Source organism: Petaurus breviceps, unplaced genomic scaffold, assembly GCF_028583685.1.
Source record: "Petaurus breviceps papuanus isolate PSGF00001 unplaced genomic scaffold, PetGlider_PUasm1.0 178, whole genome shotgun sequence".
Taxonomy (NCBI): domain Eukaryota; kingdom Metazoa; phylum Chordata; class Mammalia; order Diprotodontia; family Petauridae; genus Petaurus; species Petaurus breviceps.
The window spans coordinates 20293308-20314436 of record NW_027185777.1 but is presented as its reverse complement, the minus strand read 5'-3'; the positions used below and the strand labels follow the sequence as shown (position 1 = coordinate 20314436).

At 40.6% G+C, this 21129-nt stretch overlaps 1 long non-coding RNA gene and 1 pseudogene across 1 annotated transcript in view; one reads left to right on the top strand and one right to left on the bottom strand.

The window, feature by feature from the left end:
* The first annotated feature begins 5 nt into the window (after positions 1 to 5).
* LOC138159973 (small ribosomal subunit protein uS12-like) lies at positions 6 to 20614 on the top strand (annotated as a pseudogene).
* LOC138159975 (uncharacterized) overlaps positions 12052 to 21129 on the bottom strand; it is a 29519-nt gene continuing 20441 nt past the window's right edge. Inside the window, exons 2-3 of the long non-coding RNA XR_011168028.1 lie at positions 18847 to 18953; positions 12052 to 12433 (exon numbers count right to left, since the gene is read on the bottom strand). This is a non-coding gene — a long non-coding RNA (uncharacterized lncRNA). The remainder of the gene's footprint in view (positions 12434 to 18846; positions 18954 to 21129) is intronic.

Below are 21129 nucleotides of genomic sequence, written 5' to 3'. Positions count from 1 at the left end.
CTCCTTGGAGCGCACCCGAGGCCCCAGGCTGGGTTCGCCGTGTACCCGAAGGAAGCCCAAGCTGCTGGGGAAGTGGTGCGCCCCGAAGTTCGGCACCGACTTCCCGCCGCGGAGGCGGCTGCCCTCGGAGGAGGGGCTGGTGGGTGCCTTGGCGCGGGCGGGCGGGCCGGAGAGGGCCTGCTTCCGGGAGGGGGTGGTGGTGCAGGCCGCGGCCACTGCGAGGGCCAGGAGGGCATTTCTGCCCAGAAAAGGGAAACCCCTTCCGCGTACCCCTGACCTTAGCCCCACCCCGGCCTCCAGCTCCAGGGATTTATGAGAAAGCCGAGGTTGGAACCGGGCCTTTCCCCGAGCCCACCTGGGTCCCAGACCCGCCCCTGGCGGCTGAAGAGGTGCGTGGCCGCCGGGGCGCCACTGGTGGTGTGAAGGGGAGGGAAGCTTCAAGGCCTGGGCAGGTAACTCGGGGTAGAGGGAAGGCGGCGAGTGTCGGACTTGGCGAAGGGATGTCGAGCTGAGGCTTCCGGGGGCCGGTCCGAGCCCGGAGCTCGTGCTTCTGACGTGGGGCTTTGTCAGCTCCAGCCCGAGCCGCGCGGTGTTCGCCGGCGCCCGGGGCCTCCCGCGCCCTCCCCTCCGAGAACCACCCGATCCGTCGTCCCCGCTAGCTCCAGTCTTCCTTTTTTCTAGATGTATATGTTGAGAAAAAAATAAAATCCAATTCGGACTTGTGTTTTTGAGTTGCTTAACGTTTAAGTTCTAGACAACACTCAGTACCGTCAGCTCTGTGAGAGTAAGGCCTGGGATTTCCTGATCTTTTAGGGAGCAGGGATCGGTGGGGTTGTTGTCCTTTTGTTTCCCTGATTTGGAAAAATTATCTAAAAGTTAACTTACTAAGCAGGTCTGGAGTGGAGTGGAAGGTTTGGGGGCACTAGACCGAGCTGGGAAAGGAGATGGAGTAAAAAGGGAAAAATTTTGCTTTGCAGTCTTGCACGGGGCCCTGACAGAAACCCCGGGAACTATAACAGCTAGGATTTATAACAGTTCGCTAAGGCTTACCTAGGAGTTGGGTGCTATTATAATCCCACTTTCACAATTGGGGAGACCGAGGCAGTTATGGATTAAATGATTTGCCCAAGATTACAGTTAATGAAAATATATTTGCATTCAGGTCTTCTCCAGGCCCATTGCTTCATCCAGAGAGCCACTAGCTGCCCAGATACCGATAAAAAAAAAAAAATCACTACCATATGCTGCTTTTTGGAAAGGTGTAAATCTCTGTTTCCTACAAATTATCCTCCAGTTAATTACATCTAGCCTTTGTATTTCAGCTCATTTTTTACTTTATCCAATCTGACTAGGCCAAGAGATTATCAGCAAGAATTTGTTGGGCAACTACTCTAGGTAAGGCACTGGGCTAGATGTTGGGGATACAAAGTAAAAATGAAAAATTCTCTACCCTAGAGGAGCTTACAGAGGATGTCCTGGACCTGCAGTGGAGAATATCTGAGTTCCACTTCAGCCTCTTAACTTATTTGCTGCATGATCCTTGGCTGATCATTAACCTCTGAACCTCAGCTTCCTTATCTGTAAAATGAGGATAACCGTTGTACCTACCACAAAGAACTGTGAGGTTAAAATATAAGATATTATGTAAGACAATGTAATATATAAGGCATCATATGTTTATAATTATGTTAGTGATATATATTATATAAGGCATTATATAAATGTAAGTAATTTGCACTGCACAGTATTAATGGGATTTCTCCATTTACAAGGATCCTTATCTTGCATAAATGATAAGAACCTGTTGTCTATGTTCACAATTACAAGGAATAGTTTTATCTGTTCTCATTTTAAAAAGAACAATGACTGTTTTTATCCAAAAGAAAACATTTGACTTTCACTTTGGTCAACTTTTGGAATGGAACAGAAAAGCATCCATTAAGTCCTCATTCCTCTACTAAACACTAATAATAACCAACATTTATATAGTGCCTACAATGTGGTAGGGCAGTTTGCAAATATCTCATTTCATCCTCACGACAATTCTTACCACCCCAATTTAACAGATGAAGAAACCTGAGGCAAACAGGTTAAAGTAACTTGCTCAAGGTCCCACTACTAGTTAGTGTCTGAGGCTGGGTTTGAACTCCAGTCTTACTGACTCTACTCCCTGTGCCCCATCCACTCCCTAGAGATGATCCCATGTCCCAGTGAGGTCACTGTTAGGGGGAGACATTTATAAGAGAGTGCAGCTTCATGACAACTGCAAAGTCTCGGTGATAATAAGGATCTAGAAGGCAAAGCCAGCAGCAAGATGCTGCTCTCTAGTAGATCAGCCTTGTCAGAAAAGGAATCCTAGAAAAGAACAGCTCAGATCCAGTAGTGGAAAGAGGGCCGCAAGATTTGGATTGACACTGACAGCACCTACTGTGTGACCCAAGGACAATGATTTAGACTTCTATCTATAAAATAGGAATTGTACCTTTACATGGGTTACTCTAAAATCAGCCAGTCCATGCCCACCTCCCCCCACCCAGCACCTCTATTACAGCAGGTCATCTGGCTGTCCTATTTTTCTGGGAAGATTGAGGCCATCTGAGATAAGCTCCCTCTTGGATTTCTCAAAATCTCTCAATATTTTTTTTCTTTTACTCAGCTCACAGAAGAGGTATCCCTATTCTTCACTACAGTTAATCTGTCTTTTTATATTGTAAATTTCATTCCTTTTAGCTGCCTCTAGGATCTTGTTTCCACCAGTCATTTCTTTTTTTATTTTTCTTTGCGTCTGAACTTAACAGCTAATTACTATATTCATATCTATTTTAGAACAACAGCAAAAAAAAAGATTATCCATGAAACTGCACATCTCTTGTGTCCAGCTTGCTTTTGTTTTATATAATAAATTCAACACAAAACTGTCAAAGCTCTCCTTTTCTATGGGTCCTGGTCTTCTGTTCTCCACTGTGAGTTGTGTGTGTGTGTGTGTTTGCAAGTGCTTCCCACCTTTTTGTGGGGAAGGGAGGCAGGCTAGGTGGGACAGCACTCTACCTCAGTCCCTTCTACCTTACCACATTGGGGGAAAAAGAAAAAGAAAAAAAAACCCTTGTAACAAAAATGCATATTTGAGCAAAAATAAATTGCCAGATTGGCCATGTCCAAAAATGTTCTGTTCTTCATCTTGAGTCCACCTGTCAAAAAGTAGTTAGTGGGCTTCCTCATGGTTCTCTGGAATTGTGGTTGGTTATTGGATTGATCAGAGTTCAAACCTTTTTTTTTCTGTTTTTTCCTCATTCATTCTTGTCTATCTACAGATATGCTTGGATCTCCAGTTCGAAAAGAAACAAATGAACAAAAAACACCTTTCCTTTTCAGTTCCATTGGGCTACCATGCCATCCCATTTTTCCCCCTTTACTGCTAAACTTGCAAAAGTTTTTCACCCAGTCAATGACTCCAGTTCCTCATTCTGTGCCTTGTGATCTGGCCTCTAATCCCACTACCCTAATAAAACTTTCCTCAAGGTTGCAGTGATTTGGTAATCCCTTAATTCAATGACCCTTTTTCAATCCTTGGGATCCTTCCATACTGCCACTTTTGAAATGTTAAGCATCCTCTCACTCATTAAGCACATCCAGTATACCTTGCTCTTTGCTAAAAGCTGGAAACTAAAATAAAAAACAAAATCGTCCCCTGCCATCAAGGAGCTTACTCTTCTAATGGGGACCCCTGGGCTCTGATAGGTGAGTTGATCTTACCTGGACCAGGCCATTGCCACATGTGTGCCCTTCATGTGTTGTATTCCCCTACACAAGACAGTCTGGAACTGCCATTCCTGCTTACATTTATATCTCCGGCTCATGACTCAGTGCTTGGCAGGTAGTAAGTGCTTACGGATGTTTATTCTGTACTCTCAGCTTCAGAGACCCCACACTTTTCTGACTTCTCTAACTAGCCCTCTTTCCTTAGTTATAGTTTGTCTTTGACCCTCTCTGCTACTTCTGTAGACACTTCCTTGCCAATGTCTCTCACTACCTCTGCTTCAACTACCTTATGACTCTTAAATACCTCCCAAATCTATCATTTCCAGGCCTGACCTGCCTTCTGCAGCTCCAGACCCAGTGGACATGTCATTCTAGCCAGTCAGCACCTCCACCTCCCCATGTCAGCAATCACTGTCTTTCTACATAAACTTGCTCTGCTTTATGCCTTCATTGTTCTGTCAGTAGAAGCACTTGTGTCCCATGTTTGAAAGCTTAGTGTTATTCTTCTCTCTTCCCTCTCCCCCACCTCTCATATTCAGGCACTCAATAAGTCCTGCTGGTTTCACCTCTCCAGCATCTCTTCTCTTTATTTCTACTGCCAAAACTCTGGTTATATCATTCCTTTGTTAAGTCTATCACTTTGCAAGTAAAAATCAAATACCATTGTCTGCCATCTGAAACCACTGTACTTTCATGTTTCACCATCTGCCCTCCACCCATCCCACCCCCATGCTCATTGCCTCTGCTTTTGCTCCCATTAGTTATTTGGGTGCCTGTAATGTCTTCCCTTTCCCTGCTGAATTTCAACCCTGCCTTTAAGACCCAATTTAAAACCTCTTCGAAGCCTCCCTGTTTTTACTCTTTTCACCCAAAAAAAGTCCCCTGTGGATCTCATAGCACTTAATTTTTCAGCTGTTTGATAAACTCTGTAATCTCAAATTTAATAGATGGGTGTTTGTGTCATATTACATGGAACTAATTTTCATGAATGCAGAAGCTGTGGCTTAAGTAAACACTTCACATCCCATCCAGATTTCCTTCTCAACCATCTTGCCATCCTGCCTGCCCATATCCCACTTCTCCCTGAGGGAACAAATCCACTCAGTTTTGCAACTCCCTACATTGGACTAAGCATACCCCACTGCACTTTCCACCTGTTCTGAGCTCAATAATAAACTTGATATTTTCATTCCACCATTCTACATCAATTGACTTTGTTTTGCATCACTCAGGGATCCCTCCTGTGTTCATGCGTGTGTCTGTGTGTGTCTGTGTCTGTGTGTTTAGCCCCCCATCAAAAAGTGAGTTCATTGAGGGCAGGAATTCTCTTACTTAGAGGAAATCAGGTGTCACAGCACCTGGTAGAGTATTGGACCTGGAGTCAGACCTGAGTGTAGGCATGGCTGTATGACCCTGGGCGACACTGAATCTCCATCTGCTTCAGTTTCCTTATCTGTTCAGTGGGAATAATAGCACCCTCCTCCCCTGGCTGTTGTAAGAAAAAGATGAGAGAACATTTGTAAAGGACTTTGCAAACCTCAAAGTGCTATATAAATGCTAGCTTTTTTTCCATTACTTTTGTATAAAAATGTTAAAAGTACTTACTCTTTCATTCAGTGTGTCCCAGATCTGACCAGGCTGAACAAGCATATATTAAGCACCTGTGTGCTTTGCCCTGGGATAGTCCCTTTCCTTGAGGAGCTTGCATTCTGTTGTAGGTGCTGACAGTTGACATTCCTGACCCTCCTAGCTTAGCAGGTCAGAAACATTTGTTGAGATCTGACAAAGGATAGGAATGGGAACTGTCAACGTGATGTGCCTTTGCAGTGGAGAAGGCGCCCCAGCATTCATTTGTTGCTGTCAGCTTCAGAAGAAAAGCAGTAGTAGGCAGGGTTTCCCTAATTAGCCAGCTGCTTATTATTAATTTTATTGTTACTATTGCTATTGAAGTATATCGGATAGAGTGCTGAACCCAGAGTCAAGAAGACACTGGCTCAGGTTACACCTCAGACACTTGGACACTGTGACCTGTGACAAGGCATTCTCAGAATTTTCACCTTTAAAGTAGAGTTAATACTAATAATAATACATTACAGGGTTGTTAAGACACTCAGATGAGGTGATATATAGAGAGTATACAATAAAGAATATTGGAAATCAGAATGACTAAATTTTAAGTTTTACTTATCAGTAAAACATCTTTGGAAATTTATACAACTAAATGCCATACACATCAATTAGGGTTTTTTTTTGGGGGGGGAAGCAGGGCAATTGGGGTTAAGTGACTTGCCCAAGGTCATACTGCTAGTTTTTATGTTAAGTGTCAGAGGCCAGATTTGCATTCAGGTCCTCCTGACTCCAGGGCTGGTGCTCTATTCCCTGTGCCACCTAACCACCCCCATCAATTAGTTTTTGGAAAAACTTCTGAATGTTTGCAGGTTTCTCTTGAAAAGCTGTTTTCCCTTATTTTTAAAGAACATTCCTTTTGAAAATAAAAAAAAAAAAACCAATATGAGTAAATAGTATCTTAATCATTTGTGTATATTGCCCTTTCAGAATGAACTGTGCTTTAAAATACATATTAATGATAAGCCATTCAGTTCATTTTGGCTTGTATTGTATGTCCCAACAACATGTGCAAGACAAAAATACACCTCCTGACACAGCTCAGATTTATCTGCACAGTTGGAGATAGCATGGTAGAACCTAGGCAATACTGTCAAGTTCATTATGTTTTTCTTCATTATTTTCCTCTTCAGAAACAACTTATTTACCACCCTTCTGCTCCCTTCCTGAGTACCTTGGATTTAACTACCTTATATTTATTCTCTATTTGGTATATACATATGTGTGTGCTTTCCTCTTAAGAGTGTGAGCTCTTTGAAAGTAGGAACTGTTTCATACTTTGTATGTGCACATAAGCAATAAACCCTTGCTGACTGATTATGGGAAAAGATTTTTCGATCGTTTATGTTCATTTGTCAATTGATTATACTGTAAAGTGAAAGAGTTTTAGCCTGCCTGTTAGCTTAATGAGGTATTTCCATTTTAACCCTTTGGATTTTTGGATGAAAATCTTTGTTCATTGTTAATGGCATTTCAGGTAACAGGGAGCAAGATTGAAGGAGGTTTGGGGAAAGAGGCCCCTGAAGTCACACTATTTCTGTTTATAAAGTGGGCCTAGCAGTTAAGCCTGATTTTGTAAGTGGGACATAGGTTGGTGTGAGAGTGGGGAGAAGGAATAGGTGGACTATCAAAAGAGACAGGGTGGATCTGGAGAAGAATCCATTTCTACCATCACCACCCCAGGAGGCCCTCTGCTTCTTAAGGGAAAATGGGCCAAGGACTAGCCTGACTGCAGCTGCTAGAAGCCTATTTCTGGGAGTTTCTCAAAGTGGAGGAGAATATTATTCATTATCACTGATTTCTTCCAGGTCCTAGAGCCATGCCTACCACTAACATAGGTTTATTCCCATTCATTCAATTAAAAAAAATATTTCATGTGGGTGGCCTGGTAGCACAGCGAGTAAGAGCACTGGCTCCAGTGTCGGGATGACCTGGGGATCAAATCCAGGCTCAGATGCTTGGCACCACACCCAGAAATGACTGGCCGTGTAACCTTGAGCAAGTTACTTAACCCCGATTGCTTAAAAAAATATATATATTTCCTGCCTGGACATAATAATGACCATAATACTTCCACTCTCATCTATTTACCCCCAAAATAACCAAATATATCTCTTCAAATACATTTGGTATTTTAGATTCTATTTTAATTATAACACATGCCCCCTCTAATGACACCCGAAAACAAATCTGCTATTATTCCTTTTAATCTCTGCCTCTAGGAATAAAGTTTTTGACAACCAAGTGTACCATTGAAACATTCTTTTTATTAATAGTTCTACTAATAGTATTATTACTAAGTGGCACAGTGGACAAAGCAACAGGCCTGGACACAGGAAGACCTAAATTCAAATCCAGCCTCACCTTAGTTCAGTGACCCTGTGCAAGTCACTTAGCCCAGTTTACTCGTCTGTAAAATGAGCTAGAGAAGAACGTGGCAGACCACTCCATTATCTTTGACAAGAAAACCCCAGAAGGGGTCACAAAGAGTTAGACACAACTGAAAAACATTTAAACAACAGCAAAAAACTATTACTATAAAAAAAAATACAGGTTCCACATTTAATGATAGTGTCTCAGTGTTCTGCCTTCCTGGGTATCAGATATTTTCCCACTACTCAATCAAAAATCAGACTATATTATTATGTATTTATATATAATAATTATATATCAATAATAAATAATGTATATATAATGATTATGTTATATATAACTATATTACTAATCAGACTATTAAAACATGCCTGTCTAGAAATGTAAATTCTGTACAAATATAAGAAAATGTCAAAAAGGAGAGAGTTAAATAGTAATGGAATTAATTGAGAATGCTCTGGGGTCATGGGGACCAATCCTGATGGGTGGGCACCATCCCTGAGGGTTACCACTTCCTTTGGATACAGTGTCCCAAAAGTTTTCAGCTTCAACTTTTTCAAACTGTACTAAGATTTTTAGGGCACTCTGTGGAGTAAAGTGTTTTTCATATACATGTCTGTCAAAACTTCAGAAGTTTAGTTATTCATAATACAAATAGTCGGTTTAGCTAATTAGATGTTGAAACCTTTGGTTTTCCTAACTTCATTCATCCTTTGTTAAAGGCTTAATTCAGTGCCTCATGATAGTGACCCTGACTTTTTGAAGGCAATACTAGAAGTATTGGCTCTGGTAGGTCTTAGCAAAATACGGCTTACAAGAGGCTGTATCTTTTTCCTTTTTTACATTAAAATGTTAATTTTTCTCAATGACATGTAAACAAAAATTTTTAAGTTTTTTTTTTTTTTAACATTTTGAGCTCGAAATTATCTCCTCTCTCCTTGAGAAGGCTAGCAATTTTATATAGATTATACATGTGCAGTCATGCAAAACATTTCCATATTAGCTATGATGCAGGAAAAAAAATAACAAGTTTTAAAAAGTGTACTTCAATCTTCATTCAGACTCCATCAATTCTTTCTCTGGAGGTGAACAGCACTTTTCACCTTCCGAATTGTTGTGGATTGTTGTATTGCTGAGAATAGCTAAATCATACATAGTTGACCATCATTACAATATTGCTATTACTATTACCTAAAATCACACAGGTAGACTACAAATTCAGTGCTCTTTCCTCTACCACACCATGCAACCTTAATTAGGTTGTTTATTTTTGACTAAAGCAACTCAACATAGGCAATCTGTTATGGTTGGATAGGACTGTGATCCAGTTTAATAGTGCTAATAAAGATGTGACCCTTCTAAGAATTTTTGTATATATTTCTAAAGATTTTTTTTCTTTCTTTAACATTTTATTAATGCCTCTCAAAAAATTATTGCTGTTACTGTGTACAGTGTTCTCCTGGTTCTGCTCATTTCACTTTGCATCAATTCATTTAAGTCTTCCCATGTTTTTCTGAAAGGATCCTGCCTGGTGGATTTCAGAAAAGCCTGAAATAAAACCTGTGCTCACCCATATATGAAAGCAGAAATTAAGGTAAAAAATGGAGAAAGTGAAACCTGAAGTACCCTCTTGTCTCACCCCCTCCTTTACTTCTAAGGAGTGCTCCAAGCTGCACTTTTTGGTGCTGGCCAATCACATTGGATTTTGGGCTGACTTTTGGCCATGGGTGAAGGGCTTGCAATGGGAGATGAAAGGATCTCCTGCTTTATCTCCTAAGCCTTGGAAGATCTCCTACCCTAGTCTTTTCAGGCTTTTAAGTGTGGGAATGGTTGAGTTTTATCTGAGTCAGGTGGGGAGGAGAGGAAATTGCCCCTATATCCATGTAGCCCTCATGAGCACATCCTGCCCAAACTAGCCTAAGTGTAGGGTGCCTTTCTTGTTTGTTTCCCTTGCCTGTAACAGTTGATTTGCTCAGGTTTAGCCCTAAGGACTCCCTTTATCATATTCATTGACTCATAAAGTTTCCCACTCCAGTCTCCAACTCACCTCCCCCCCCAAAAAAAAAAAAAGAAAACTTCAGTTTTTGTTATGATTTACACAGAGAGCCTCTCCAAAAAAAAGGGTGGAACAAAAAACGTTCCCAGTATACAGTATAAAACACTTATGGCGTAGGTACCTTACTCCAACACACATTACTCATATATACACATTAATAAAACAGGACTCAGTAACTTAACAAGAAAACCTGTAGCTTTACTAATTTTTCAATCAGTAAGTAAACTTCAGTGCCTACTGTGTGACAGGTATCATGCAGGGGATTCAAAAAGAGGCAAAAAAAGATCCCTGCCCTCAGGGAACTTAATGGACACACAAAAAATCAGTGCACTTTATATACATGATAAATAGGAAATAATTAAAAGATGAAAGGCACTAGAATTGAGAGGTTGGGAAAAACTTCCAGTAGAAGATGGGATTTTTTATTTTTAAAGCAGTCGGGATTAAGTAACTTGCTCAAGGTTACACGGCCAGTTATTTCTGGTGCTGAGTATCTGAGCCCGGATTTGATCCAGGTCATCCTGACACTGGAGCCGGTGCTCTCACTCGCTGTGCTACCTGGCCGCCCCAGAAGATGGGATTTTTTTAGTTGGAGTTTGAGGGAAGCCAATAGGTGAAGATGAGGAAGAAGAGCCTTCCTGACTTGGGGAACAGTCTGAGAAAGTAGGGGCAAGAGATTTGATATCTTGTCCTGGAGGCTTCTGTTACCGGACCAAAGAGTATGTTTTGGAAAGTAAGGTGTAAAAGATTGGGGAGGTAGGAGAGGGCTAGGTTATGAAGGACTTTAAGTGATAACCAAGATTTTGTATTTGGTCCTGGGGACAGTAGGGAACCACTGGAGTTTAAGCAGGTGTGACATGGTCAGACCTGCACTTCAGGAAAATCACATTGGTGACTTAACGGAGGATGGATTAGATTAATTGTTGTTTGTCCAATTTTCAAAGAGAACCAGTGACTTCATAGAGTGATATTTTGCTGGTAAACTGGATTCAAATAAGGCACAATTGCACAAAGTCATCAGCCTCACTCTCTTCCTGAGTCCAGTGTCAAGACAAAAGTTGACAACTGGTGACAGGTCAGGATGCAGTGAATGACCTTGGTGTCTTCCATGCCTGTACAAGCTCTAGGTGCTCCACTCGACCTGCTTCAGCCTGCTTCATGGCCATTGGAAACGGATTGGTCTCATCCTACCCATTCCACCACTGAAAACCTTCACATACTTAGGGTAGACATCCACCTAACTCATCAGCAGTTTTAAGGTCTGTTGGTTACCCTCAACTTGGTTTAGCCCATCTCAAAGGTTTACTGGGATGTGGCTACAGCCTCTTGGAGCCACAGGTGAGAGTTGGGTGAGGGTGGCCAACCAGAGGTGGATGAGCAGCCCTGAAAAGGGCTCAGCAGCCTGCACACCAGAGGTTCTGGTCCCCCCCTGAACACCTCATAGACCATCTCTATGGGAGAGCCTAGAGGCTGGCACACTCACCAATAGGCTGGTTCAGTAGTCCAAGCCTGAGGTGATAAGGGCCCTGCATTGGAGTGGTGTCAGTGTCGGAAGAGAGAGTAGGCGGCATATTTGAGAGATGTTGCAGAGCTGAAATCAGCAGGTGGTAAGAGATAATGAGGAATTCTGGATGACTCCCAGACTGAGAGACTGGGAGGACTGTGTTGCCCTCTATAGTAGTAGGGGAGGTAGAAGGGTGAGAAGAGTTGAAAGGGAAAGAGAAATGAGTTCTGTTTTGGATGTAGTGAGTTTAAGATATCTGTCTGACATCCAGTTTGAAATGTCTGGAAAGGCAGTTGAAGGTCAGTGGAGAGAGTGGGGTAGGTAGGTAGAGCTGAAAATCATCAGCATAGTGATGGTAATTAAATTCATAATCCCATAAATTAAAAATTAAATACAAATTTAAAAAACCCATAGTAGCTGATGAGATCAACAAATGAAGTAGTATAGGGAGAGAAGAGAAGAGGTCCCAGGACAGAACCCTGAGGGATCTACAGTTAGAGGACTGATTCTGGAGGAGGAGTCTGATAAGAGGAAAATTATGGGAGTGGTATCCCTAAAACCTTGAGAGAAGGGAACGTCAAGGATGAGAAAATGACTGAGAAAAGGCCATTGGATTTGGCAACTAAGAGGTCGTTAGTAACTTTGAAGAGAGCACTTTCAATGGAATGGTAAGGTTGGAAGCCAGATTGTAAGGGATTAAGAAGTGAGGTGAAAGGGGAGGCACCTGTTGTAGCCAGCCTTTATTTATTTATTTATTTATTCATTCATTCATTCATTCATTTATTTATTTACTTGTAGTTTACAACATTCAGTTCCACAATCCCTTGACTCTCAAATTTTCTCCCCCTCCTCTTCCTCTCTTCCCTCCATAGCTGCATGCAATCAGATATAGGTTCTAAAAATACCTTCACATTAAACATTAGTCAAGTTGTAAAGGATTATAACCAATGCAGTGAACAATGAGAAAGAAGGGACAAAACACAAAAGAGAGAGAGAGCAAATAGTTTGCTTCAATCTGCATTCAGACTCTCTAGTTCTTTTTCTGGATGTGGATATTCCTCTCCATCTTCAGTCTTTCATAGTTGTCTTCTAAGCTTGTAGTGCTGAGAGGAGCCCTGTTTATCAAAGTTAATTGTCACATACGATGTCAATTGTGTACAAAGTTCTCCTGGTTCTGCTCTCTCCATTCAGTATCGGTTTATATGTCTCTCCAGGTTATTATGAAGTCCATCTGCTCCTCATTTCTTATAGCACAATAGTATTATAGTAATTATGTTTTAATAGTAATTACTATTAATATACAGTAATAGTATTAAATTCATATACCACAACTTGTTTAACTATTCCCCAATTGATGGGCATCCCCTTGATTTCCATTTCTTTGCCACCACAAAAAGAGCTGCTATAAATATTTTTGTACTTACGGGTCCTTTTCCCACTTCTATGATCTCTTTGGAATACAACCTTAGAAGTGGTATTGCTGGGTCAAAGAGTATGCACTTTTTTATAGCTCTTTGGGCATAGTTCCAGATTGCTCTCCAGAATGGTTGAATCAGTTCACAGCTCCACCAACAATGCATCAGTGTTCCAGTTTTTCCACATCCTATCCAGCATTTATCATTTTCTTGTTTTGTCATCTTAGCCAATCTGACTGGTGAGATGTGGTACCTCAGAGTTGTTTTGATTTGCATTTCTCTAATCAATAGTGATTTAGAGCATTTTTTTCATATGTGTAGCTAGCCTTTTCAAGGAGTTTAGCAACAAAGAGCAAAAAAGATATGACAATAGCAGGGATGCAAGGATTGAATGAGGGTTTTGTTTTTGTTTTTTTTTTTCAGAATGGGGCAGACAGAGGCATATTTGTAGGTAGTAGGGAGTGAGCCAATTGTCAGGGAAAGATTGAAAACAAATGACAGTGGGCAATTTTTTGGAGGAGACAGGATGGAGTGGGATCCCTGGAACAAGGAGAGAGGCTAACCTTGGTAGGGACTAAGGGTACTTCATCATGTGAGACAGGTTAAGCAGGAGCTAAATCGAAAACCATAAGAGACTGAGAAGAAGGAGGCAAGGTTCTTGGTGGGGGAGGGGGAGTCATGGGAGGGTTGAAGAAGGATAAAAAGGTGTGGAGGAGTGGGATAGTGAGTTGACTAGGCAGCTGTAGAAAGATTGACTAGCATCACTGAGGGCCCAGTTTATGTATAACATGAAGTTGTACTGGACCCAGTCAGAACAGTCAAATGATTTTCTCCACCTTTGTTCTACAGCACAGTTAGGAGTGATGCAAGGCTGAGGCTTTAAAGGACATAATTAGTGAGGGGTTTATGAGAAGACAGTGTACAGTTGAGTTGGTTCAAGAATTCAAGATAAGGAAAAGAGATGAAGTAGGAGAGAATTAAGGGGTTAAGTGTTTGGAGATCATGGTATGGATGAAGAGTAGGGATTTGGGAGGCAGAGGGAATAGTGAAAAGCCAGTAGATTATGGTTAGATAAGAGGATTTCAGAATTCTTGAATATGTTACATTTGTAGGTGATTGCAAGGTGAAGGGTATGACCATCTTTTCGTGTGACTGAGGTGGGATGGGGGAATAGCTCATGGTTGGTGAGTAGATTGAGAAACTGAGTGCTTTGAGTGTTTGAAGGAGAGTCACCCTCTACAAAGGGTATACATAGTCCAGTGCCTCATGCTTGGCTCTAGGTTCTTTTTTTCAAACTAAGTCTCCATATCCAGCCTTGGCTGGAAGTGCCATGTCTTACTCACAGGCCTCAGCTTTCCTCATAGAAGTTTCTACCTGTTCACTTTCTGACCTGGGCTGGTTTCCCCTTCCACAGGCAGCTTTCTGCCTCATTCCTGGAGTTTGTCCTGTTAGTGCCTGATGTATTGCAGACCAGAACTCCTACACTCAAATAATCCAGCAGTCCTGGCCACTCCAGTAGCAGGGACACGTGTGCCCACCATTCCTGCTGACCCTGCAGGAGATAAAACAGGTCCTACTAAGGTAGAAGGGCTTCAAGTATGGGTAAAAAGGATAAAGAATGAAAAAAAAATGGGGGGGGGAACCTTTAGAGTACTGTGCAAAAAGTCAACCAATTCAAAACAATTTTATGGGTCCCTTTTTAACATGTTATTCTTTTACTAGATTAGCATAATTCTGTCTTGAATTACATAATTCAATTGGCTACTCCATTAATCCATTCTCTTAGGTCTGTCTACAAGTTTTATTTCTTGGAGTCTTGACTACATTTTTCAAAAGTAAATGACATTAAAAACATTAAACATCAATACAAACCACTATATGTACTTGCTTGTGATTTACATTTAAATTAGTTCAATGCATAAAATTATCAAGGTTTGTTCTCTTCCCCCTCCCCCCAAGGTCCTCCATCATGAGGACTTAACATCATCATTCATTTTTCTTCATATACTGAATTATTCATAGAAAAGGGAAGTTACCTGCCTCATTAAAACACAGCAGCTGTCTCCAAAATTCCTAAATAATATCTATAGCATAAATGGTATTTTCCCCTCTTGAAATTGATAATCAAACTTTGACAACCAATTCTTAAGTTCAAAGTAAATGAACAAATAAAGGATAAAATGTGCTATAGCTCAGACAGAACTTAGTACAATGGAAAGCTGAGACATTCTGAGCTTGAGTAACATAGGTACTAGAGGCTCAGGGATTGGGGAGTGAGTACCTACTCTACATGTGGGGTGCCTTCTGCATACACTTAATCACCATCTTGGAACAGCTGGTGTCAGGTGTGAGCTTTTTTAAATCCTACTGGATAGACCCAAATACCAGTTAATTGCTGACCCCAGAAACTTGAAAAGAACTCCCTTTTGCCCTCCCATGCTACCTGCCTGCCTACCCCCATCCCTTATATTTGAAGATTTTCAAACAGAGGCTAGAAAACCATTTGTTGGGTATATCATAGTGGCATTTATTTCATGTGTGGGCTGAAGAACAAGTTAGCCACTAAGATCCCTCTGTAATTCTGTCTCCTTTTTACATTATTTTATACTTCACACCTACTCCATTACAAAAGCTAGGGCCTAATTGACCTCCCTGCATACAATCTCCCCTTTTTCCAATTTGCCAGCTATGTGCTTGCCAAAAAAAAAAAAAAATCTTCAATGGCTTCCCTGTTGTTATTAGAATAAAATAAAAACTGAGCCTGGCATCTTTAAATACTTGGGCTCCAGATTTATTTCGTTCTGCTTTCCTTCATATATCGATGTTCCAGTCAGACTGCCTTAATACTTTTAAATAGGATGTCACACTTGGACCCCACCTGTCCCTATAATAAGTCCCTCCTCCGATCTCTACCCTTCAGAATCCTTTTATCTTCTCACTGGCCCACAAAGCCTTCCCTGATTCCCCGGTTGTTAGTACTCTGCTAAAACTACTTTGTATTCATTTGTCTCTGTACACATTGTATCTTACCAGTAAAATATAAGTGCCTTAAAAACTCAACAGACTGTTCACCGAATGATGGTATTTCGGTTAGGTGATGTCTTATTAGCCATTCAATCCAAACAAGAATCTCTGCTCCATAACAAAAAAGTAATCATCCAGCCTTTACTGAAAGCACTCCAGTGTCAAGCGAAATCACTATCTCCTGGGGCAGCTCATTCCACTTTTTTATGGCTAGCCCTGTTAGGAAATTTTTCCTTGTATCAAGCTCTCACTTATTTCCTCTAGTTCTGCCTTTCTGGGACAATAGAACAAATTCAGTCCCTCTTTCAAATGACAAACTTCACACATCCTTGGAGATAACTACATGATTCCCCCAAGACTTCTCACCTCCAAGCTAAACATTTCCACTTCCTTCAACCAATACTTGACATAGCACTTTCCCTATGTAATGGGCACTGTGCATATTTGTGGGACAGTGTACTGCAGGTTGGGCGGGAGGGGGGGGTGCAGTATTTTATTGCTGCTTTTCTTACTCTACCTTTCTTCTGCTATGTCATTACATGTCTTTGCTCTCAACTCATGTCCTCTGACTGACCGATCAAAGCAGACGTTGGTGGAAACTTGGGAAACTCTGGTTTTGGCTAGATACTCTTACAGAATATCTTCAACCTACAGGAGTTTTTTTTTTTTGGAAAGGGCTGAGAATTTGCAATACATACTATTCTTTAAGTGAAGGAACTTAATGTTCTTTATCATTTTAATTGCCCTTTTCTAGGCACTATCTGTGAATGAATGAAAAAGCATTCATTAATCACTTATGTGCCAAGTACTATCCTAAGTGCTGGGGATAGAGATAGGAAAGTGAGAGTCCCTACACCTAGAAGTTTACCTTCTAATGGAGGGGAAACAGCCCATAAACAGGAGCAAAGGAGTTTGGTTTAGAAAGTCCTAGGGGTGGTGAGTGAAGCCTTAGAGGAGCCCAGCCTCAGCCTCAAGTCCTAAGTAAGGAAGTAAGCTGGAAGAATGGACAAACAAAAACCCACACTATAATGAGCTATTGTGGTGGGGGTGATGCTCTAGATAAAAATGCGGAAGAAAAGAAACATCTACAAGCAATGCCTGGGGCAGGATGGGCAGGATACTCTGCATACAGACTCAACTGGAATTCCTGGAAGAGATAAAGCTAGAGGTTTGGGTTTGTTTATTTGTTTGTTTTTAAGAGTTTTAAAATGTTTTTATGAGTGGAATGAGAGTGCTTTAGGGGAAAAAAAGGGAAATTTACTGAATGGCACAAGAGGTACAAAACCTTGCCCAAGCAACAAACTTCCTGAAAATTTAAATGGACCAAATAGAAGCCAATGGACCTTATGGGGCAACAAGAAATATTTTTAAAAGTCCGTTTAAGGGACAGCTAGGTGGCAAAGTGAATAGAGCACTGGCGCTGGAGTCAGAAGGACCTGAGTTCAAATCCGACCTCAGACACTTAACACTAGCCATGTGACATATGTGACCTTGGGCAAGTCACGTAACCACAATTACCCTACCTTCCCCCCTCCAAAAAGCCAAAAAAAAAAAAAAGTCCGTCTAAAATGGAAGAAAATATGAGTTATCTCATAACAAAAATGACTGACCTGGAAAACAGATCAAAGAGAAAAACTTTAGGAACCATTGGACTAAACAGCATAACATAAAAAAGGGCCTAGACATCCTATTTCAAGAAGCATTCAAAGAAAACTGCATAGATCTGTTAGAACCAGAAGATAAAGTAGAAATTAAAAAAAAAAATCCACCAGTCTCCTCTTGAAAGTCTCAAAATGAAAACTCTAAAGAAAATCATAGCCAAAATCAAGAAAAAATATTGCAAGCAGTCAGAAAGAAAGAATTCAAATACCAAGGAGGATTATATACAGTTAGCAGCCACCACTATAAAGCAGTGGAGAACTTGAGATACAGTATCTAAGAAGGCAAAGGATATGGGCTTACAGCCAAGAATAACTTACCCAGCGAAACTGAATATAATTCTACAGGATTAAAAAAAAAAACTATGTCCAGACATTCCTTTTGAAAAGACTAGCGCTGCAGAGCTTCCTTCCTTCCTTCTTCCCTCCTTCCTCTCCCTCCCTTCCCTCCTCTTCTCCTTCAGTTCACATAGGGAATCCTTACCTGAGGGTTCTCTGCCCAAAGGAATATAAATTTTGATCACTGAAAACTAACAAGGTGTCTTGGGGTTTATCTGCTAGATTTCTTTTTTATGGACTATGCCTTAAACTCAAATTTTTCTGGCTCTCCTTTGATTGGCTAACAATAAGTCCCAGCCCAAGCCTCACTTGGCCATTGAACTCTGATGGCTCAGAGTTAGTGTAAGTAACTGCTGTTTCAGTTTTTACCAGAAATCCTGAGGGTCTTCTCCCAGTACTGATTTTATTTTATTTTTTGACTAGGTAAAAGAGGCCATTCTTTACCCCATTTTTAACTAGCATTTCTTACTGAATGGGAGTTGCCTCAGCCAAACTGAGACCTGGGAAAGACCTTAGCTTAAAAAGGCTAAGGTCTCCTACTGTATCTGGAGTCTTCTCCAGTCATCCTGATCTAAATCTTTCCCCTTGGACCTGGATGGCTCCAAAGGAGACAGTGAGGCTAATGACTTCTCCCCTCCCTCACTTAAATCCAATTCACTTACTAGTCATGACTTCAGGTTCCTGATGTCATGGTCCTCTTCAAGAACAAAGGACAAACTTGGGCGGCTAGGTGGCGCATGGAATAGAGCACCCGCCCTGGAGTTAGGAGGACCTGAGTTCAAATGTGGTCTCCGACACAACACAAACACTAGCTGTGTGACCTTGGGCAAGTCACTTAACCCCAATTGCCCTCCAAAAAGCAAAAAAAAAAAAAAAAAAGAAAAGACAACAATTCAGCAAAACTGAATATAATTCTATAGGGTGTAAAAAAAAAAAAAAGGATTTTTAATGAAATAGAGGCCATCCAAGCATTCCTGTTGAAAAGACCAAAGAGAAACTTTGAAGTTTAAATACAGGTGTGAAGAGAAGTTTAAAAAAAAAAGTAAACAAAATTAACAATGATAAAGGACTAAACAAGGATAAACTACTTACATCAAAATATGAGATGATATATATGTCCCCTCTGAATTCTGTCATCATCAGAGTTCACAAAGGGAGTCCAATTAGATAAGGCCTTGCCAGGGTTATGTCTTGATTATCTTAAGAAAAGAATGGAAAGAGAAAAGGAATCACTAGTGGGAAAAGGAAAGGAAGATTAGGAGAAAGTATCTTGCATGATCAATGTGCACAAGTAGACATCTATACAAATGTGGAGGAGAAGCGGGGGGAAGTAACTGATACTTGACCTCTTTTTCATCAGAACTGGGTGAAAGAAGGAAGAATACACAAAAAGACACACAGTTGGGTGCAAAAATCCTTTTCACTCATCAGGAATATAGGAGGGAAAAGGGAGAAGAGGAGGGAAAATTAAAAGGAGAGTTAGATAAAGGGATTTAGGTGAATCCTCAGCAAAACTAATGATATTTTTGTCACCTCTTCTTGAGGTGGCAAAGAATGAGAATCTGAAGGGGTTTCCATGAATTGGGGAATAGTTGAACAAGCTACGGCATATAAATATGATGGAATACTATTGTACTGAACTCTTACCAGCATAAAGATCCACCCAAAGAACTAATGATGAAGCATGCCATTCCTGACAGGTGGAGGTCTCAGAATGCAAAATGATAAATTGTTTTTTGGACATGGCTAATGTAATTGTTTTGATTGACTATGCATGTTTGTAATGGGGTTTTGTTTTTCTCATGTTCTTAATCAGGGGAAGGAGGAGAATTAGAAGGCAAATCTTGGTTAATTAAAACAAACAAAATCTTTATTTAAAAAAAAGACTTAGTGATGCAAAGTGAAGTGAGCAGAACCAGGACAACATTGTACACAGTAACAGCAGTACTGTACAATGGTCAACTTTGATTGACTTAACTGTTCTCTCAGCAATTGAACAATCCAAGAAGATTCCAAAGGACTCATGAAGAAAAATGCTATCCACCTACAGAAGACAAACTGATACAATCTGAATACAGATGAAAGCATACAGTTTTTCACTTTCTGTGTTTGTGTGTGTGTGTGTTTTTCCCTTTGGGTGTGTTTTCTTTCACAACATGACTAATATAGTATGTTTTGCATGATTGAATACGTATAACCCATATCAAATTGCTTACTGTCTCAGGTAGGTGGGAGGTGAGGGAGGATGAGAGAAAATTTGGAACTCAAAAATGAATGTTAAAGCTCTCTTTTCCCTTGGCACAGATGGCGGCAGCATGGGTAAGTGCCATGGTCTTCGTACTGCTAGAAAGTTCCACAGCCACAGGAGAGACCAAAAGTGGCATGACAAACAATACAAGAAAGCTCATTTGGGCACTGCCTTGAAAGCCAACCCATTTGGAGGAGCATCTCATGCAAAAGGGATTGTCTTGGAAAAAGTTGGTGTGGAAGCCAAGCAGCCCAATTCTGCCATCAGGAAGTGTGTGAGAGTTCAACTGATTAAGAATGGCAAAAAAAATCACTGCCTTTGTTGCCAGTGATGGCTGTTTAAACTTTATTGAGGAAAATGATGACGTTTTGGTTGCTGGATTTGGTTGGAAAGATCATGCTTTTGGTGATATTCCTGGAGTCTAAATCAAGCTTGTAAAAGTTGCAAATGTTTCCTTCTGGCCTTGTACAGAGGCAAGAAGGAAAGACCAAGATCGTAAAAATTTTATGATGTCTTTGTCATAGTAAAAACTTTTCCTGTAAAAAAAATGAATGTTAAAAATTATCTTTACATGTAACTGGGAAAAAATAAAATATTATTTAACAAAAATGATTTCATAGTTTATAGTAGTGAATAATCATAGCAATCTGGGGTTTTGATAAATGCAAAGATCCAAGCTTTTGGGACAAGACTCACTTTTTGACAAAAATTTCTGGGAAAATTGGAAAGCAATTTGGTAGAAACTGAGTATAGACCAACATCTCACAACATATACCAAAATAAGGTCAAAAAAGGTATGTGATTTAGACATAAAGGGTGATACCATAAGCAAGTTAGGGGAGCATAGACTATTTCACCTGGCAGATTTATAGAGAAAGAATTTGTGACAAAGCAAGAGATAGTATTACAGGAAGTAAAATGCATAATTTTGATTACATTTAATTAAAAAGTTTTTGCACAAATCCAATGCAGACAAGATTATAAGGAAAGCAGAAAACAGGGGGGGGGGGGCAGGGAGGCAGGAAGCATTTTACGGCAAGTTTCTCAGATAAAGGCTTCATTTCACAAATATACAGAGAACTGAGTCAAATCTATAAGAATATGAATCATTCTCCAGCTGATAAATG